General features: G+C 40.3%; 1 pseudogene; it reads left to right on the top strand.

The window, feature by feature from the left end:
- Positions 1 to 1,883: 1,883 nt before the first annotated feature.
- Positions 1,884 to 3,059, top strand: LOC112401614 (F-box only protein 28 pseudogene; annotated as a pseudogene).
- The last annotated feature ends 11,643 nt before the right edge of the window (positions 3,060 to 14,702 follow it).

Here is a 14,702-nt window from a genome sequence, read left to right as displayed (position 1 = left end):
AACAAACAGCATAAAAGTAAACATTTGGCAAATTTTGTAGAATGAGTAAAACCAGATCATGGGCACAGTATTTGAAGGGGTCTTGGTGTAAGACCTCTGAGAACTCATGACTGAACAGGTCTGGGAATGCAACCCATGACCAAGGTGGGGACAGAGGTGGTGGGAACGGTGAATCTTTCAAAATGCACAGCCACAAAGACTCATTTAGATCGTGAATTGCTCAAACATAAGAAACAAGTTTAGGTTGGAGTATTTGGACAAAACATGATCTTTTTTAAGGAGTCATTGTGTCTTCAGGCTCAGGATATTTTAGGCCAACGTATCAGGTAGACAATATTCATCATTTCACTTCCTAATGGCTCTGTAATATGCCGTACCTGCTGTTTCTGCAAAACATGTGCACAGGGCCTCATCACTCTTGGCCAGTGGCAGAATAAACACATCCATAGACCTTTCAGTATCCATTCTTTCTTTTTTTTATATCTATTTATTTATTTATTTATTTATTTGGTTGCACCAGTTCTTAGTTGCGGCACGTGGGATCTTCGTTGCGGCATGTAAGCTCTTAGTTGAAGCATGTGGGATCTAGTTCTCTCACCAGGAATCGAACCCGTGCCCCCTGCATTGGAAGCATGGAGAGTCTTAGCCCCTGGACCACCGAGTAAGTCCCCTCAGTGCCCATTCTTATGAGTTAGAAACTACCAGACAGAGTTCTGTGATGGCCTGAGGGCTACACACTCAAGGGGCCAAAACAAAAAAAGAATCCTTCTCTATTTTGCATGCCCCGGGCTTGTTTCTTAGCCTCTGAAGATCCATACAAAAGAAAATAAAAATGTGATAGATTTTTCCCCTGTAGATCGATCTTGTGGAATAATTCTCAGCCAATATTTAATTTTTTCACCCCACACCTAGTAGTCTTCACCATCCCTATGTTTATTCAGCGAATTTAAATGTAGACATAGCCCCAGTTATCTAAAAATTGCACACAAAATCTAATCCAAATCAATTTAATAAGAACTCTTCTTGAAGTGCTTTATAAAAATAAACATGTTCTTGAACTCTAGTAAATTATATGCATACTGAAGTATTTAGGGAGTAGTGTACTGATGTCTATAATTTACTTTAAAATGAATTTTAAAAAGATGGATTAGAGCTTCCCTGGTGGCGCAGTGGTTGAGAGTCCGCCTGCCAATGCAGGGGACACAGCTTCGTACCCCGGTCCGGGAAGATCCCACATGCCGCGGAGCGTCTGGGCCCTTGAGCCATGGCCGCTGAGCCTGCGCGTCCAGAGCCTGTGCTCCTCAACAGGAGAGGCCACAACAGTGAGAGGCCCGCGTACCGCAAAAATAATAATAAAAGTAATAAATAAATAAATAAAAAGATAGATTAATGGGTGGGTAGAGAGATGGATATGTGGTTAAATAACTATATTAAAATGTTAATGGTGAATCTCGGTGATAAGTATATATGTATTCTCTGCACCAGAGGCCTGTTAGTAATTTATATATTGCATGACACTATTTGAGTTTGACATGTAGAATCATTTTTAATTTCGTGGTAACTGACAGTCCTAATAGCCCAGCTAATTTGTAACTAACAATATTGCTGTGTAATAGGAAAAAATGGTGTTTGCGTTTGAATTTTTAAAATTTTGCTGTATGTTTGAAATTTTTCATAAAAACTAAATAATCACCATAAAAAAGAATGAAAACGCCATTTGCGGCAACATGGATGGACCTAGAGATGATCATACTAAGTGAAGTAAGTCAGACACAGAAAGACAACTATCATATGATATCACTTATATGTGGAATCTTAAAAAAAAAGAAAAAGATACAAATGAACATATTTAAAAACAGAGAGGAAGGAATCAAACTCCTAAGATGGCGGCGGCATCGGAGGAGCGGATGGCTGAGGAAGGAGGCGGTGGCCACGGCGACTGCGGCTCCCCTTCCGCCATCGGCTCTACCCAGCGACTGCCCCCACCGCCCCCGCCCCAGCCCCTGCAGCCGGGGTCCCAGGCGCCCCCAGCCTCGGCGCTGGCTCCGGACCAGCTGCCTCAAAACAACATGCTCATGGCGCTGCCCATCATAGCCATCGAAAACATCCCCAGCTTTATGTCCCAGGACGAAATTAGCCAGCTCCACCTGGTTTGTAAAAGAATGGACTTGGTCTGCCGGAGAATGTTGAATCAGGGATTTCTAAAAGTGGAGAGGTACCATAATCCATGTCAGAAACAAGTTAAAGCACAACTCCCAAGGAGAGAGTCAGGAAGGAGAAACCATTCATTAGCTCCATGCAGACATCCTCGCTGCTGTTGAAACAAAGCTGTTTCTCTTAAATGTGACTTTCATGAAGTATGTGGACTCCAATCTCTGTTGCTTCATCCCAGGAAAGGTGATTGATGAGATTTATCATGTGTTGAGATATGTCCATTCTACCAGAGCCCCTCAGCGAGCTCATGAAGTACTTCAAGAGTTAAGGGATATTTCCTCCATGGCAACAGAATACTTTGATGAAAAGATTGTTCCAGTTCTAAAGAGGAAATTACCAGGATCAGATGTATCTGGAAGGCTCATGGGCTCTCCTCCAGTTCCAGGACCTTCTGTAGCCCTGACAACAATGCAACTCTTCTCCAAGCAAAACCCTTCAAGACAAAAGAGGTTACCAAACTCCAGCAGCAGGTTAAGACAAAGGGTGCTGGGGTGACTGTTCTCAGGTGTGAAATTTCTGAGCTTCGCACCAAAGAGCAAGAACAGCAGAAACAGCTTCAAGACCAGGACCAGAAACTGCTAGAGCAGACCCAGATTGTAGGTGAAAAGTAGAGCAGACCCAGATCATAGGTGAACAGAACGCACGGTTGGCAGAGCTGGAAAGCAAACTGTGAGAAGTAATGGAAAGTGCAGTAGGAGACCCCTCAGGGTCCGGGCAGAATGAAGAGTCTCCTTGGAAATGAAAAAAGGCCGCAGAAGCCATAGACTCTTCTTAGGAAATCTAAACGTCTCCGAAATAGAAACCAGAATGTGCTTCTAGCTCCAGAGGAAGCCCTGACTTCGTAGCTTGAGCAGTTCTAAATATCAGGACACTGTGAGCAACATGGTGGCCCTTAGCTCTAGGCTTTCAGAACACAACGTAAACTTGAACTCTCATGGTTGGGACAGTCTTTTCCTGCTTCTCCTGGTTGAACTGATGCACAGAATCCTTTTATTTTGCGATAGATTTGTACTAACCAGACCTACCCTATCAGGTTTTGAGAAGTTAATTTTATTTCTGCGCAGATAATGTTTAAAGCAAGTTTATTTGTTTCTGCATATATGCACATTACATAAGGATCTTAAACCAGTCTTGACAGACTAGAAGTTAAGTTTAATACATAAAATGTCCTGTTCACTTGAAAGAAAAGTCCCACTTTTTAAATGGACAGTATCTTGTTTTTTTAAAAAAAAGTTGACTTTTTGTTATAAGTGACCTTTGTCTGGAATGCCTGAAAAGTCGTAAATGCTTTTTGGTATTGAAGTAATGGGTAACTAAAATGGACTTCCATAGTATTGGCTGTAGAAGGGACCTCTACAGTATTGACTATATATTTTTATAAACTACTGGCAAGGGACTTACCCAGTTGTTATATACATGTTTTCAGTTCTCTTTTGGGGCCATGTCCTACATTTGCATGGATGCATGCATGCACTGCCTAGTCAACTCACTTAAAAAGCTCTTGCACTGGTATTGATCTTGAACCTCTACACTTCTCCACTTTTTAGAGCAGCATCTTAGTTCATTTAAGTGCTTAACATCTTCCACCACAACAGCTTGCCTCTGGGGGCGGGGTGGTATTTGTATGTCCATTTGTCCTCCAGTCTTACAAGAATAAGAGAGTATTAAAGCCCATTGCTTTATCTATTCTCTGCAGGGTTCAGGTACACTGGCTAAGGCAGAACTCCAAATTCTTTACATTGATGTTAGACTTCTGGCAACTAGTATTCTTCCTTACTCACCACTGTGTATGCTCATTGATCAAATGTGGTCATGACCAGTGGTGTGAGTAGGAAACCCAACCTGTGGGATGCAGTTTTGCCATTGAAAGAAAGTTCACTGAAGAAAATTATACTATGAAAAAGCATTTTGATCACTTCATTTCTGGGGGATGACCCGAGGGAAGCATTTTAATATTAATTTCAAGCTTTCCTTATCCTGCAACTTTAAACGAAAGCTTTAATTTCATTTGCACTCCTGTTTTGAGCTTGTAACTGGAAAAGCATGTCTTGCGCTGTTCAACCTTCTAAGTGGTCACTTTAACAACCTCCAAATTGTGTACAGTGGTTATTTTCCCCAGTTGTATATTTTTGAATATACAAAATATACAACTATTACTGTCCTAGTTTTAATGTACTAAATTATGTAGTTATTATCTGCCTGTTAGTTCTTTTAAACAACTGTTGCCTTGGGCTTCAGTTATTTAAGGTAAACGTAGGTGTAGTATAGAATACTATCCCTTTCCAAGTGGGAGTTTGACACCTGTATAAAACCTAAGGTTTTGGTAAGTACCTTAGTTGAATAAAAGCTCAAGGTCACTACTTTTTTTTATCTGTCCAACATGACATGGTTATGCATCCTTTAGATTAACCTCACCAAATGAAACTTTTTCTTATCCATTTTTAACATTGTCCTTATATAATATTGTCCTTGGATTTTGATCAATTCTTTCTCTAACTTTGAAACTCCATTTACAGTGTAGTATGTTTTCAATGAAAAGCCATAAAATAACATCCAAGTGTTTCATGGTTTTTTGGGAAGGTAATTTTAAAATAAACAATTTCCAAAAAAAATAAAAACAAAAAGAGACTCACAGACAAAGAAAACAAACTTATGGTTACTGAAGGGAAAGGGGGAGGGAGGGATAAATTAGGAGGTTGGGATTAACATATACACACTACTCTATGTAAAATAGATAAACAACAGGACCTACTGTTAGCACAATATTTTGTAATAACCTACAAGGGAACAGAATCTGAAAAAGAATATTTATTTATTTCTTTATCCACCCTGTGATCTTTTTTAAAGGAGTCATTTTGTCATCAGGCTGTGCTGTATACCTGAAACTAACATGACATTGTAAATCAACTATACTTCAATTTTTAAAAAAATCTAAATAATCATTTATTTATCAAAATTGTGTATAGTAGTCAAATGTAAAGGGAAAATGGTAGTCAGATTATATGAATCCTGGCAAGCTAGACAGAATAAAACAACTCCTGTTTCTAACTCAAAATTCCCCTATTACCCCTGGGGATGCTCTGGGTGGGAATGATTTTTTACCTGAGTTTTCTATCTCTCCTAAACTTGTTTGTTCATTAACTCTTTAAGTGTTTTCTTCTCCCTTTGGCCTTACCATTCTAATGCTAAGCTTCATTTTAAAAGTCTCTCAAAGATTTGCACCGGTGAAATAATTCATGGAACTCACGTGAGTCCCGATAAGTCACTTTCCCTGTCCACAGAGATGGTAAATTCCAGGTGCAATCTCAAAATATTTCACATCTTCCTACTCAATAAAAGTTCAGAGAGTTACAGACCCCTTTTAACATAGTTTTCATTTTAGAGATTATTCTTTCTCTGTATATCTAATAGATATTATTTGGGTTTTTTTCTCTGTGTCTTTATCCCCATGTCTATTTCTCTCCATCTCTTTGCTATCTGAGGTCTCCCAGTCTCTATCTGTTTCTCCTCTGTCTGTCTATGTATCTCTGTCTCTCTCTGCCTGGAAATGAAAGAAAAGCAGTGCATTTGCAAAAATAGATGGAAACCAGCTAGAGTTCCCACTTATATAAAACTATCCCTGGGAACGGGAATTTCATCTCACCTGGCCAAAACTTTCGGTCTGGTCTTTTCAATTTCTCCTTCTTCCCTTCATTCCTTAAGAAGCTGCTTAAGCCTCATGAATTCCCTAGAGTGCAGGAAGGCCCAAAGGCACAATGACACTTCAGCCTTTCCAGTGTTTAATACTCTCCTTGGGGAAATGAAGGGGGCTGAGGGGAGGAGCAAACACTGTGTTTATGGGGACTGACACACCCCTTATGCTCACGCATGTTTTCTTGCCATTAGATAAAAATGGTCCTTCATTCCGTCAACACTGGTCTCAAAAATGAATACAAAAACTAGCCAGGGAGAGCATTCTCAAAAAATAGTAATAATAATAATAAAGTAATATAAATGAAACTAGCCTTTTTAATTTTAATTGGAATTTTCTAGAAGAAAAATTTATCATAATTATTCCTATTTCATTGATTTACTCTCCACCTAAAGTCTCTAAACTATAAGCTCCTGAGAGCAGGGTGTGCTTACCATTCATCTTTGTGTCATTCATATCCCCTAGCAAAGACTCATACATATTAGGTCTCAAAGCAGCATGTGAAATGATTGGATGGATGGATGAATGAATTAATGAACTGAACAATGACAAACACTCCCTACAATGATAATCTTTACTCAGTCAGGGTAAAACTCAAGTGTCTGTAATCATCTTGGAAGCTCTAAACTAGCCCACACCAACCAGATTAGAGATCAGGATGGAGTCAGAGGAAATATAGAAGTATTTATAGAAGTGTATGCATGATAGAGCATAAGAATCAAGCTGCCATAGCATAAGACCTAACAATAATATGAGTTTAAGAACAAAGATGGTCATTTCCCTCTGAGATAGTTCAGTCCAAGGTGGGCATTCCAGGTCAGTAAGCAGCTTTCCTCCACACAGTCATTCAGGGACCCAGGCTAATGCAGACACGCTGTATTCAACATGTGGCATCTGAGGCTTCTGTAAGTAGCACCAGGGTAGCAAGCGGGAAGCGTGAACAAGCTAAACCCAGAGACTTTCTCCTAAACGAAGTGAAGCAGAAGTTGTTTACATGCCTTCCACCCACATTCTGCTGGGCAGAGCTGAGTCTCACAGCCACACCCTGTAGCAGGGAGGGCTTGAGATTTGATTTTCAACTAGGCAGCCGTGTGCCCAGCTCAACTCCATTACAGTGGAAGGAGGAGAAGGATGGATGGGGGAGGAGTGTCAGCTAACATTCACATCACATTTGTAAACATGTTCATCACCGTTATCTAAATCTGAAGAGGCAACTTGGAATGGAATGTTGTTTAGTTTTGGGCATAAGTATTTGAGGAAATGGAGTCAAATGAGGTTTCCTGAAGGAAAAAAAAAAAAAAATCAAAACTGTCAGAGGAGAGTCTATCATTAACAGAGTTGAATTCAAGCTTCTGTATTTTTCCAGGATTGTTAAATGTGACATAAAACCTAGAGAGCCTTCTACACAGAGGATAACCTCCAAAGTGATAGGCTAGTTCACGCTTCACCAACTGTCCCTTAATCATTCATGATGTGCGGACAACAGAGGAAAAGTCACCTTCGACTTGGAAGTAGGGTCACCTTGCAAGTAGCTAAGAGGCAGCAGGTGCTGACTAAATGTTCTGATTCCCTCAGGAAGATAATCACGCTCTCATATGTAAAATTCTTCAGCAAAAACGATGACACTTGGATATTGAATGCCAACCCGTGCTTTCAGTCTCCTGTTCCCTCTTCTGTTCAGAAGCCATCCACACATTCTCCCCTCTGACTCACCTGCCCAACAGCATTCCCTTCCTGTAAGCTCTCCACTCCGTAGGGCAGCAGCTTAGACCCCAAGATGACTTGAGGCTCAATGTCTTGAACTCCCTCCAGCACTGACCCTGGTTAGGTAGTAAGATCCTTATTTCTTCTGCTACTTCAGAGTACTTCCCACTCTGCTTGGCTCTGGATCCTCTCCTTGACCTTCAAGCCATCTTCCCACTTCTCCCGCAGGGAGAAATCTTTCCATCTTAGTTCCCTGAGACGAGGACTTGGGTGTAGGCAATTTATTTGGAAAGTGATCCAAGGAAACAAGTGTGGGGATATGGAAAGTAAGACCTGAGGAATAAAGCCAAAAGTGTGCCTTCATGAAGGCTACCTCTGCAGGCAACTGGGGTTAAGTCCTTCTGGAGACCCTCTGAGAAACTGAGAATGACCCTCAGAACAGCTCCAGGGAGAGGCCTTAGTCATCAAATGTCGCCCTTCAGTGGGTGAGGACTGCCCCTGGTGGCAGGATGAGGAAGCTCCCCTAGTGAGGGAGAAAGCCCTCCGGCGGAATGGGAGGCTGTGGGCATGCTCAGGAACTGTCCACCTGCCACAGGTGAGCTCATAGGTGCACGGAGGGGACTGGGACACGGCATCAACGGCATCTTCCCAGCTTCTTCAAAGAAAAATCTCCTCACTTAAAACCTCAGACTCCCCCTCCCACTGACTGTCCTCACCATGAGTGGAACCAAATTCCTCAAATCAAAGTTCACAACACCTCCCTTTTGCTCTTGCAAACATTTATGCCAAAATCCACTATTGAGCTCATCGTGGAGTACTGGGTTAGTTTCCTTCCATGATGTTTCCATCACTAAATTGTGAGCTCATCGAGGATAGAAATTCTGTCTCTTTTGTAATGATTGGCACATAGTAGGATTTCAACAAATATTTGCAGAGAGAATAAATGGCAAATAATCACCTCAATAATATACCTCAACTCCAAAAGACCTTCTCCAATTTCTCCTTGTAACTGACAGGACATTTCCTCTTAGCTTACTCCTTATTGTTTGACTACAAAAGCTATTCTGTTATTTCAAGAGAGACCCTGATCAAATGTATATCTGGTAAGTCGAGGAGGAAGAATCTCTTCTGAGAAGCTATGGGAGAAAAACAATGCTTTTGTTAACAAAAGAACATGAGAAAACTTGTTCTCTGAAATCATAGACTATCAGAAACTTTGCTGTTTGCTATCACATTTAGTGAGAATGAAATACCTCATTCTTGCCTGAAGGATCTAAGTTCTTTTAATACAGAAAAATAGCCTCAGTTTTCAACCCAGGTGCAGAGCTTCAGATAATGGTTTTGCACACAACATTCCACATTTATCTTAACTTGGTCATTCCCAAGGAAACAGGACCCTGGATTGTCATCTCAGGCCAGGCCTGGTGTCAGCCTCTTTATACATGGCCCTGCCTTGCTTTGAGCCAGTACAGCACTGCTTTGTTGAAATTTTACCTGAATCCCACCCCTCCCCCTAATACTATAACCAGCCTGTGTCTTCCTTTGTCCGGTGAGGCACTCCAGCATTCCTCATATCCCCCACCTTGCTCAGCAAGTTAACCTAACTTTGTATCCTGTGTCCTTGGTGGTCTTTATCAAGTGGACTTTATCACCTGTGCCAATTTGTTTGTAGCATAGATTTTTTAAATTGAAGACTAGTTGATTTACAATACTGTGTTAGTTTCAGATGCATAGAAAAGTGATTCAGTTACACACATATTTTTTTCAGATTCTTTTCCATTATAGGTCATTACAAGATATTGAATATAGTTCCCTGTGCTATACAATAGGTCCTTGTTGGTTATCTATTTTGTGTATAGTGATGTGTATCTGTTAATCCCAAACTCCTAATTTATCCCTCCCCCTGCTCTCCCACTTGATAACCATAAGATTGTTTTCTACATATGTGAGTCTGTTTCTGTTTTGTAAATAAATTCATTTGTATTACTTTTAAGAGTCCACATATAAGTGATATAATATTTATCTTTCTCTGTCTGACTTATTTCAGTCAGTATGATAATCTCTAAGTCCATCCATGTTGCTGCAAATGGCATTATTTCATTCTTTTATATGACTAATATTTCATTGTATATATATCACATCTTCTTTATCTATACACCTGTCAATGGACACTTAGGTTGCTTCCATATCTTGGCTATTGTAAAAAGTGCTGCTGTGAACGTTGGGGTGCATGTAACTTTTTGAATTCGAGTTTTAATATTTCCCTTATACATACCCAGGAGTCGGGTTGCTAGATCATATGTTAGTTTTATTTTTAGTTTTTTGAGGAACCTTCACACTGTTCTCCACAGTGGCTGCACCAATTTACATTCCCACTAACAGTGTAAGAGGGTTCCTTTTCCTCCACACTCTCTCCCACATTTGTTGTTTGTAGACTTTTTCATGATGGCCATTCTGACTGGGGTGAGGTGATACCTCATTGTAGTTTTGATTTGCATTGCTCCAATGATTACTGATGTTGAGCACCTTTTCATGTGCCTGTTGGCCATCTGTATGTCTTCTTTGGAGAAATGTCTATTTAGGTCTTCTGCCCATTTTTTTATTGGGTTGTTTGTTTGTTTGTTTGTTTTTTGGTATTGAGTTGTATGAGATGTTGGTATATTTGGGAAATTAAGCCCTTGTTGGTAACATCATTTGAAAATATTTTCTCCCAGCTTGTAGGTTGTCTTTTCATTTTGTTTATGGTTTCCTTTGCTGTACAAAAACTTTTAAGTTTCATTAGGTCCCTTTGTTTATTTTTGATTTTATTTCTTTTGCTTTGGGAGACTGTTCTAAGAAAATATTGCTACAATCCGTGTCAGAGAATGTTTTGCCTGTGTTCTCTTCTAGGAGTTTTATGGTGTCATGTCTTATATTTAAGTCTTTAAACCATTTTGAGTTTATTTTTGTGTATGGTGTGAGGGAGTGTTCTAACTTCATTGATTTACATGTGGCTGTCCAGCTTTCACAACACCACTTGTAGCACAGATTAACTTATCAAGGTTGCTGTTCTGTACCATAAAAAGTACCTAGGGTTCGACACAGAGAAGACTGGGCAAGTAAACTTCAGTCAGGAGCTCAGTCACAATTTTTTTTAATTAATTAATTTATTTGTTTGTTTATTAATTTTTGGCTGTGTTGTGTGTTCGTTGCTGTGTGCGGGCTTTCTCGAGTTGTGGCAAGCAGGGGCTACTCTTTGTTGATGTGCACGGTTTCTCATGGCGGTGGCTTCTCTTGTTGTGGAGCACAGGCTCTAGGCATGTGGAATCAGTAGTTGTGGCTTGGGGGCTCTAGAGGGCAGGCTCAGTAGTTGTGGCGCACGGGCTTAGTTGCTCCGTGGCATGTGGGATCTTCTTGGACCAGGGCTCGAACCCGTGTCCCCTGCATTGGTGGTGGATTCTCAACCACTGTATCACCAGGGGATCCCTCAGTCACAATTTTTTAAAAGGCCTACAGGCTTCAAGGGTATAGTGGTCTTTTAAGAAGGGTAAGTTTGTAGTGGACCTAACCTAGAGGAGAAGGGGTAAAGAGAGCAGCCATGACAACATGAAACAGCTGCCTACCTGGAATGGTGACCACTCTCTTTACAGGAAACTTCCATCCACCCTCAGCTCCAGTGAGAGCTGTACCACCAAACACAGTCCTCGTGCAATGATTGGCCAGGGAATCAGCATGTGACCCAAGCCTAGCCAATCAAAATCCTCCCTTGGGTATTTTTCCTAACATCTCTGGTTATGAAGCTTTAAAGATATAATGCTGAAGTTGCCTGTTGCCATGGCTTCTGTTTTGAGAGGCACTCAGCCCCCAAAACACAGAGGAAAGCAAAAATGAAATCCTGAGGATGTTCAAGGACCTGCCCTTTCCACTTTCTCTTCTTTCCTTCCTTCCTTCTTCTTTCTTTCTTTTTCTTTCTTTCTTCCTTTCTTTCTTTTCTTTCTTTCTTTCCTTCAAGTCAGTACATTACCTACCTCTCTTAAGCTAGCTCAATTATGAATTTTGATCATTTTTAACTCAGAATAATCCCTATGACTTTCACATAGACCCCATGTGAAACTTTTTCCAGGATCCTATGTTATACTTTCTTACTTGAGCTTTATTCCATCTCTGCAGATGCAAGCCTGCACCTTTTTTGTCAGACAACAAACACCAAATAATTCAACATCTATTCCTATTTTCTTCTGCTACCAGGAATCCAAAACCAAATACAACATCCAGCTGAAGAAAATGTTTGTACATTCACAGAATTTAGCCGTGGAAAGGATCTTGTGAATCATCTAGTCAAACCTTATTATTTTGCAAAGAAAACTTGAGGTCCAAAAAGGTGATGTAATTTGCCCAAGGGACATAAGCAATTAATAGCCATTTTCTTGGGTAACTGATCACATCTCCCACCCTACTCTCACTATATTCTCCCTGACCTTTTATTTGAAAACTGCGTCAGTAAGAGTGTCTCCATTTTCATCTTCACTGATGGGAGGGCAGATGGCAGAAAATGAGGGATGATCCCAGGAAAATAAGGAGGGAAAGGGGCAGAGATAATGGGATTTAACCAAGGAATTAATACTATTCAGACACTACAAAAGCCTGGAAGTTTACTTAAGAGACAGAGTTCACAATGATTTCAGGAAGGGAAGGGATTATGAAGGAGCCAGGGAGAAGGACTTGTATATCGGCAAGAGAAGATTTTGACTTGTCCTATGCTCAGGAGTTCCTAAAACATTTCAGTGCTCTAAAAACTTAAAGACATTTACTCATGCTTAATAGAATGAAGGAAGCAATGCTAGTCACAAATGTGTAGCTTGGTGTATTCAATCAGAACTGTGTAAAAGTCAGGCTGTGGAAGAATCTCAGATGTAAGCCACCCTTCACACACCCTTCGTGGGTGAGAAATGATGAGAAGGCAAATTATGCAATAAATGTAATCTGTGATTCAGAATATCTTTGTGGGATCTTTGGGAGATAAGATGCTAGCAGCAACGAAGAAGAGGGGTCACTGTCAACTCCATGAGACTCCATCAGAAGAGCATGTGCTTATTAGTGGACAAACTAGCTTCCATTGGTAACATCAGACTCATCTCCCTCTCAAACACCTCTCGATCTGGAAGCTGGAGGAGATACTTAGGACCACAGTCTTGCTCTCTACTTCCCAGCCCCTGTAAACAGAGACATAAAGGCCTCTCATTTGGGGCCAGACAGGAAGGCATCAGGGTTTGAAAACTATCTCCCTCCATCCTCACCCGCAAACTGGATCCCTGCAGAGATGAAGAGCCCCAGTCATCACCACCAAATGCTGGCTGAGTATCCACAGTAGGAACAGCATTCCCCTGGCCTCTTGCAATCCAAGACTAATCCCAAAATCTGTGTTCCTTGGAAAGACAAGATTGATGCACCCATGACAAAGAGCAGACAAGAAGGGATTGAGAAACCAAACATAAACCAACAACAACAATAAAAAATAACTAACTTTTGTACAGCCAAAGCTGGGGCTTTTTGGTCATTTGTATGATATCATTTTCACATCTGTACTTAGAATGTTCAGTAATTCTGTTACACAACTTTATCAAGTTTTGGGGAAACAGGTCCAAACCCATTGTGGAAGAGAGAATTGGCTTTGTGTCTTCACCTGGAAAATCACATGTTTAACATTTAATTGGATAGAATTTGTAGAAGGAAAAATAGCATTCCTTCCTCCAAAAAAAATTGCTCAATTTTCATATAAGGACTAGTTGATTACAACAAGATCAAGAAGTCATAGTCAGGGCATCAATGATCCCAAGGTTGGCCATAAATTCATCCTCCTGTGACAAACATAGTTTAGTTTTAAGTGATAAACACTGTGCTCTGTAATAAATATTCTAACAAATGTAGTTCCTTATAACACAAACTAATGGTCTCAAAGTTACTAGTCTTTCTAAGGTTTATATTAAGTAAACTTTTGACTATTACAGGAAACTCTGCCTCTGTAGAAAACTGACTTAGCCCAAAAATCAACTTTCTGACAAGACACACGTTAAAAATAAGTTTAACCCCTGACATTGACAGTTTGGGGTATACGTAACCAAGCTGTGTGTATGTATGTAAAAGAAAGAGACAGCCAGCTGGAATAAATGTGATGAAATTGCCCCTGCTCCAAAAATTAAAATATAAAATAATAAGTTTAACCCCAATTTTTTTGCAACTGGCATATAAGTATTTTCTAATCTTCCTAATCTATGTAGAGCAGTGTTTTGCCTTCTCAAAAGCACTTGCATTGACGACTTACTATTCTTTCAAATTTACTGCTATGGAAATTATTAAACTTAATTTTAATCAAGGCTGATTAATTCCTACACCAGTCAGATAGAGCACGGTGAGATTTCCCATATCCTGGATGTGATGTGGTTGGTAAATTCTTTAAAACACTTTCCCACAGTATAGCATGTGGATTGTAATTTTCAGCTGCACCCTAGGAGCAGTGGATTGCCCTAATGTGATGGTCAAGTAGCATTTAATCAAAAGGTTACACACTAGAGATGGCTACAGCCAGTGCTTCAGCTGTCTCTATCTTCAACCAACAGCAGGTATTTTGTTAATTAGCATAAGTACCACTGGAAATGGAATTTCTCTGGTGAAATCCATGATGTTCTAGATGGGTGGATTTGCCAGAAACACTTTTAGAAACACTCCCATTACTGTACAAACAGGGTATAAGAATTTAACAAGCCTAGTGTACTTTGGGAATATTCCGCTGAGTCTTGCTTCTCAAAGATTCTGTGTTCAAGCCCTGATTTGGAAGGATTCTTGATACCCTCACTCACCTAAGTAGTGAGCCAAAGCCTGACCCTAGAACACTGTCACATTGGCCTCTGGAGAGTCATTCCTTCATGCAAAGAACGTCTTGTTTCTATAAGACAAATAACTAGCCCTTTCTTCCTCTTGCCAAGCAGGAGGCAAGATATGTAGCTCTAGCTTTTAATGATTGGACATTACAGATATTAATCAAAAACTAAAATAAAATAAAAACAAAGAGCCTAATAATTGTGAACAACCACATCAGCATAGGTCAGGGTGTGGT

The sequence above is a fragment of the Neophocaena asiaeorientalis genome, unplaced genomic scaffold, assembly GCF_003031525.2.
Source record: "Neophocaena asiaeorientalis asiaeorientalis breed wild unplaced genomic scaffold, Neophocaena_asiaeorientalis_V1.1 scaffold33, whole genome shotgun sequence".
Taxonomy (NCBI): domain Eukaryota; kingdom Metazoa; phylum Chordata; class Mammalia; order Artiodactyla; family Phocoenidae; genus Neophocaena; species Neophocaena asiaeorientalis.
The sequence above is the reverse complement of the archived record's forward strand: the minus strand, read 5'-3'. Positions and strand labels throughout refer to the sequence as shown.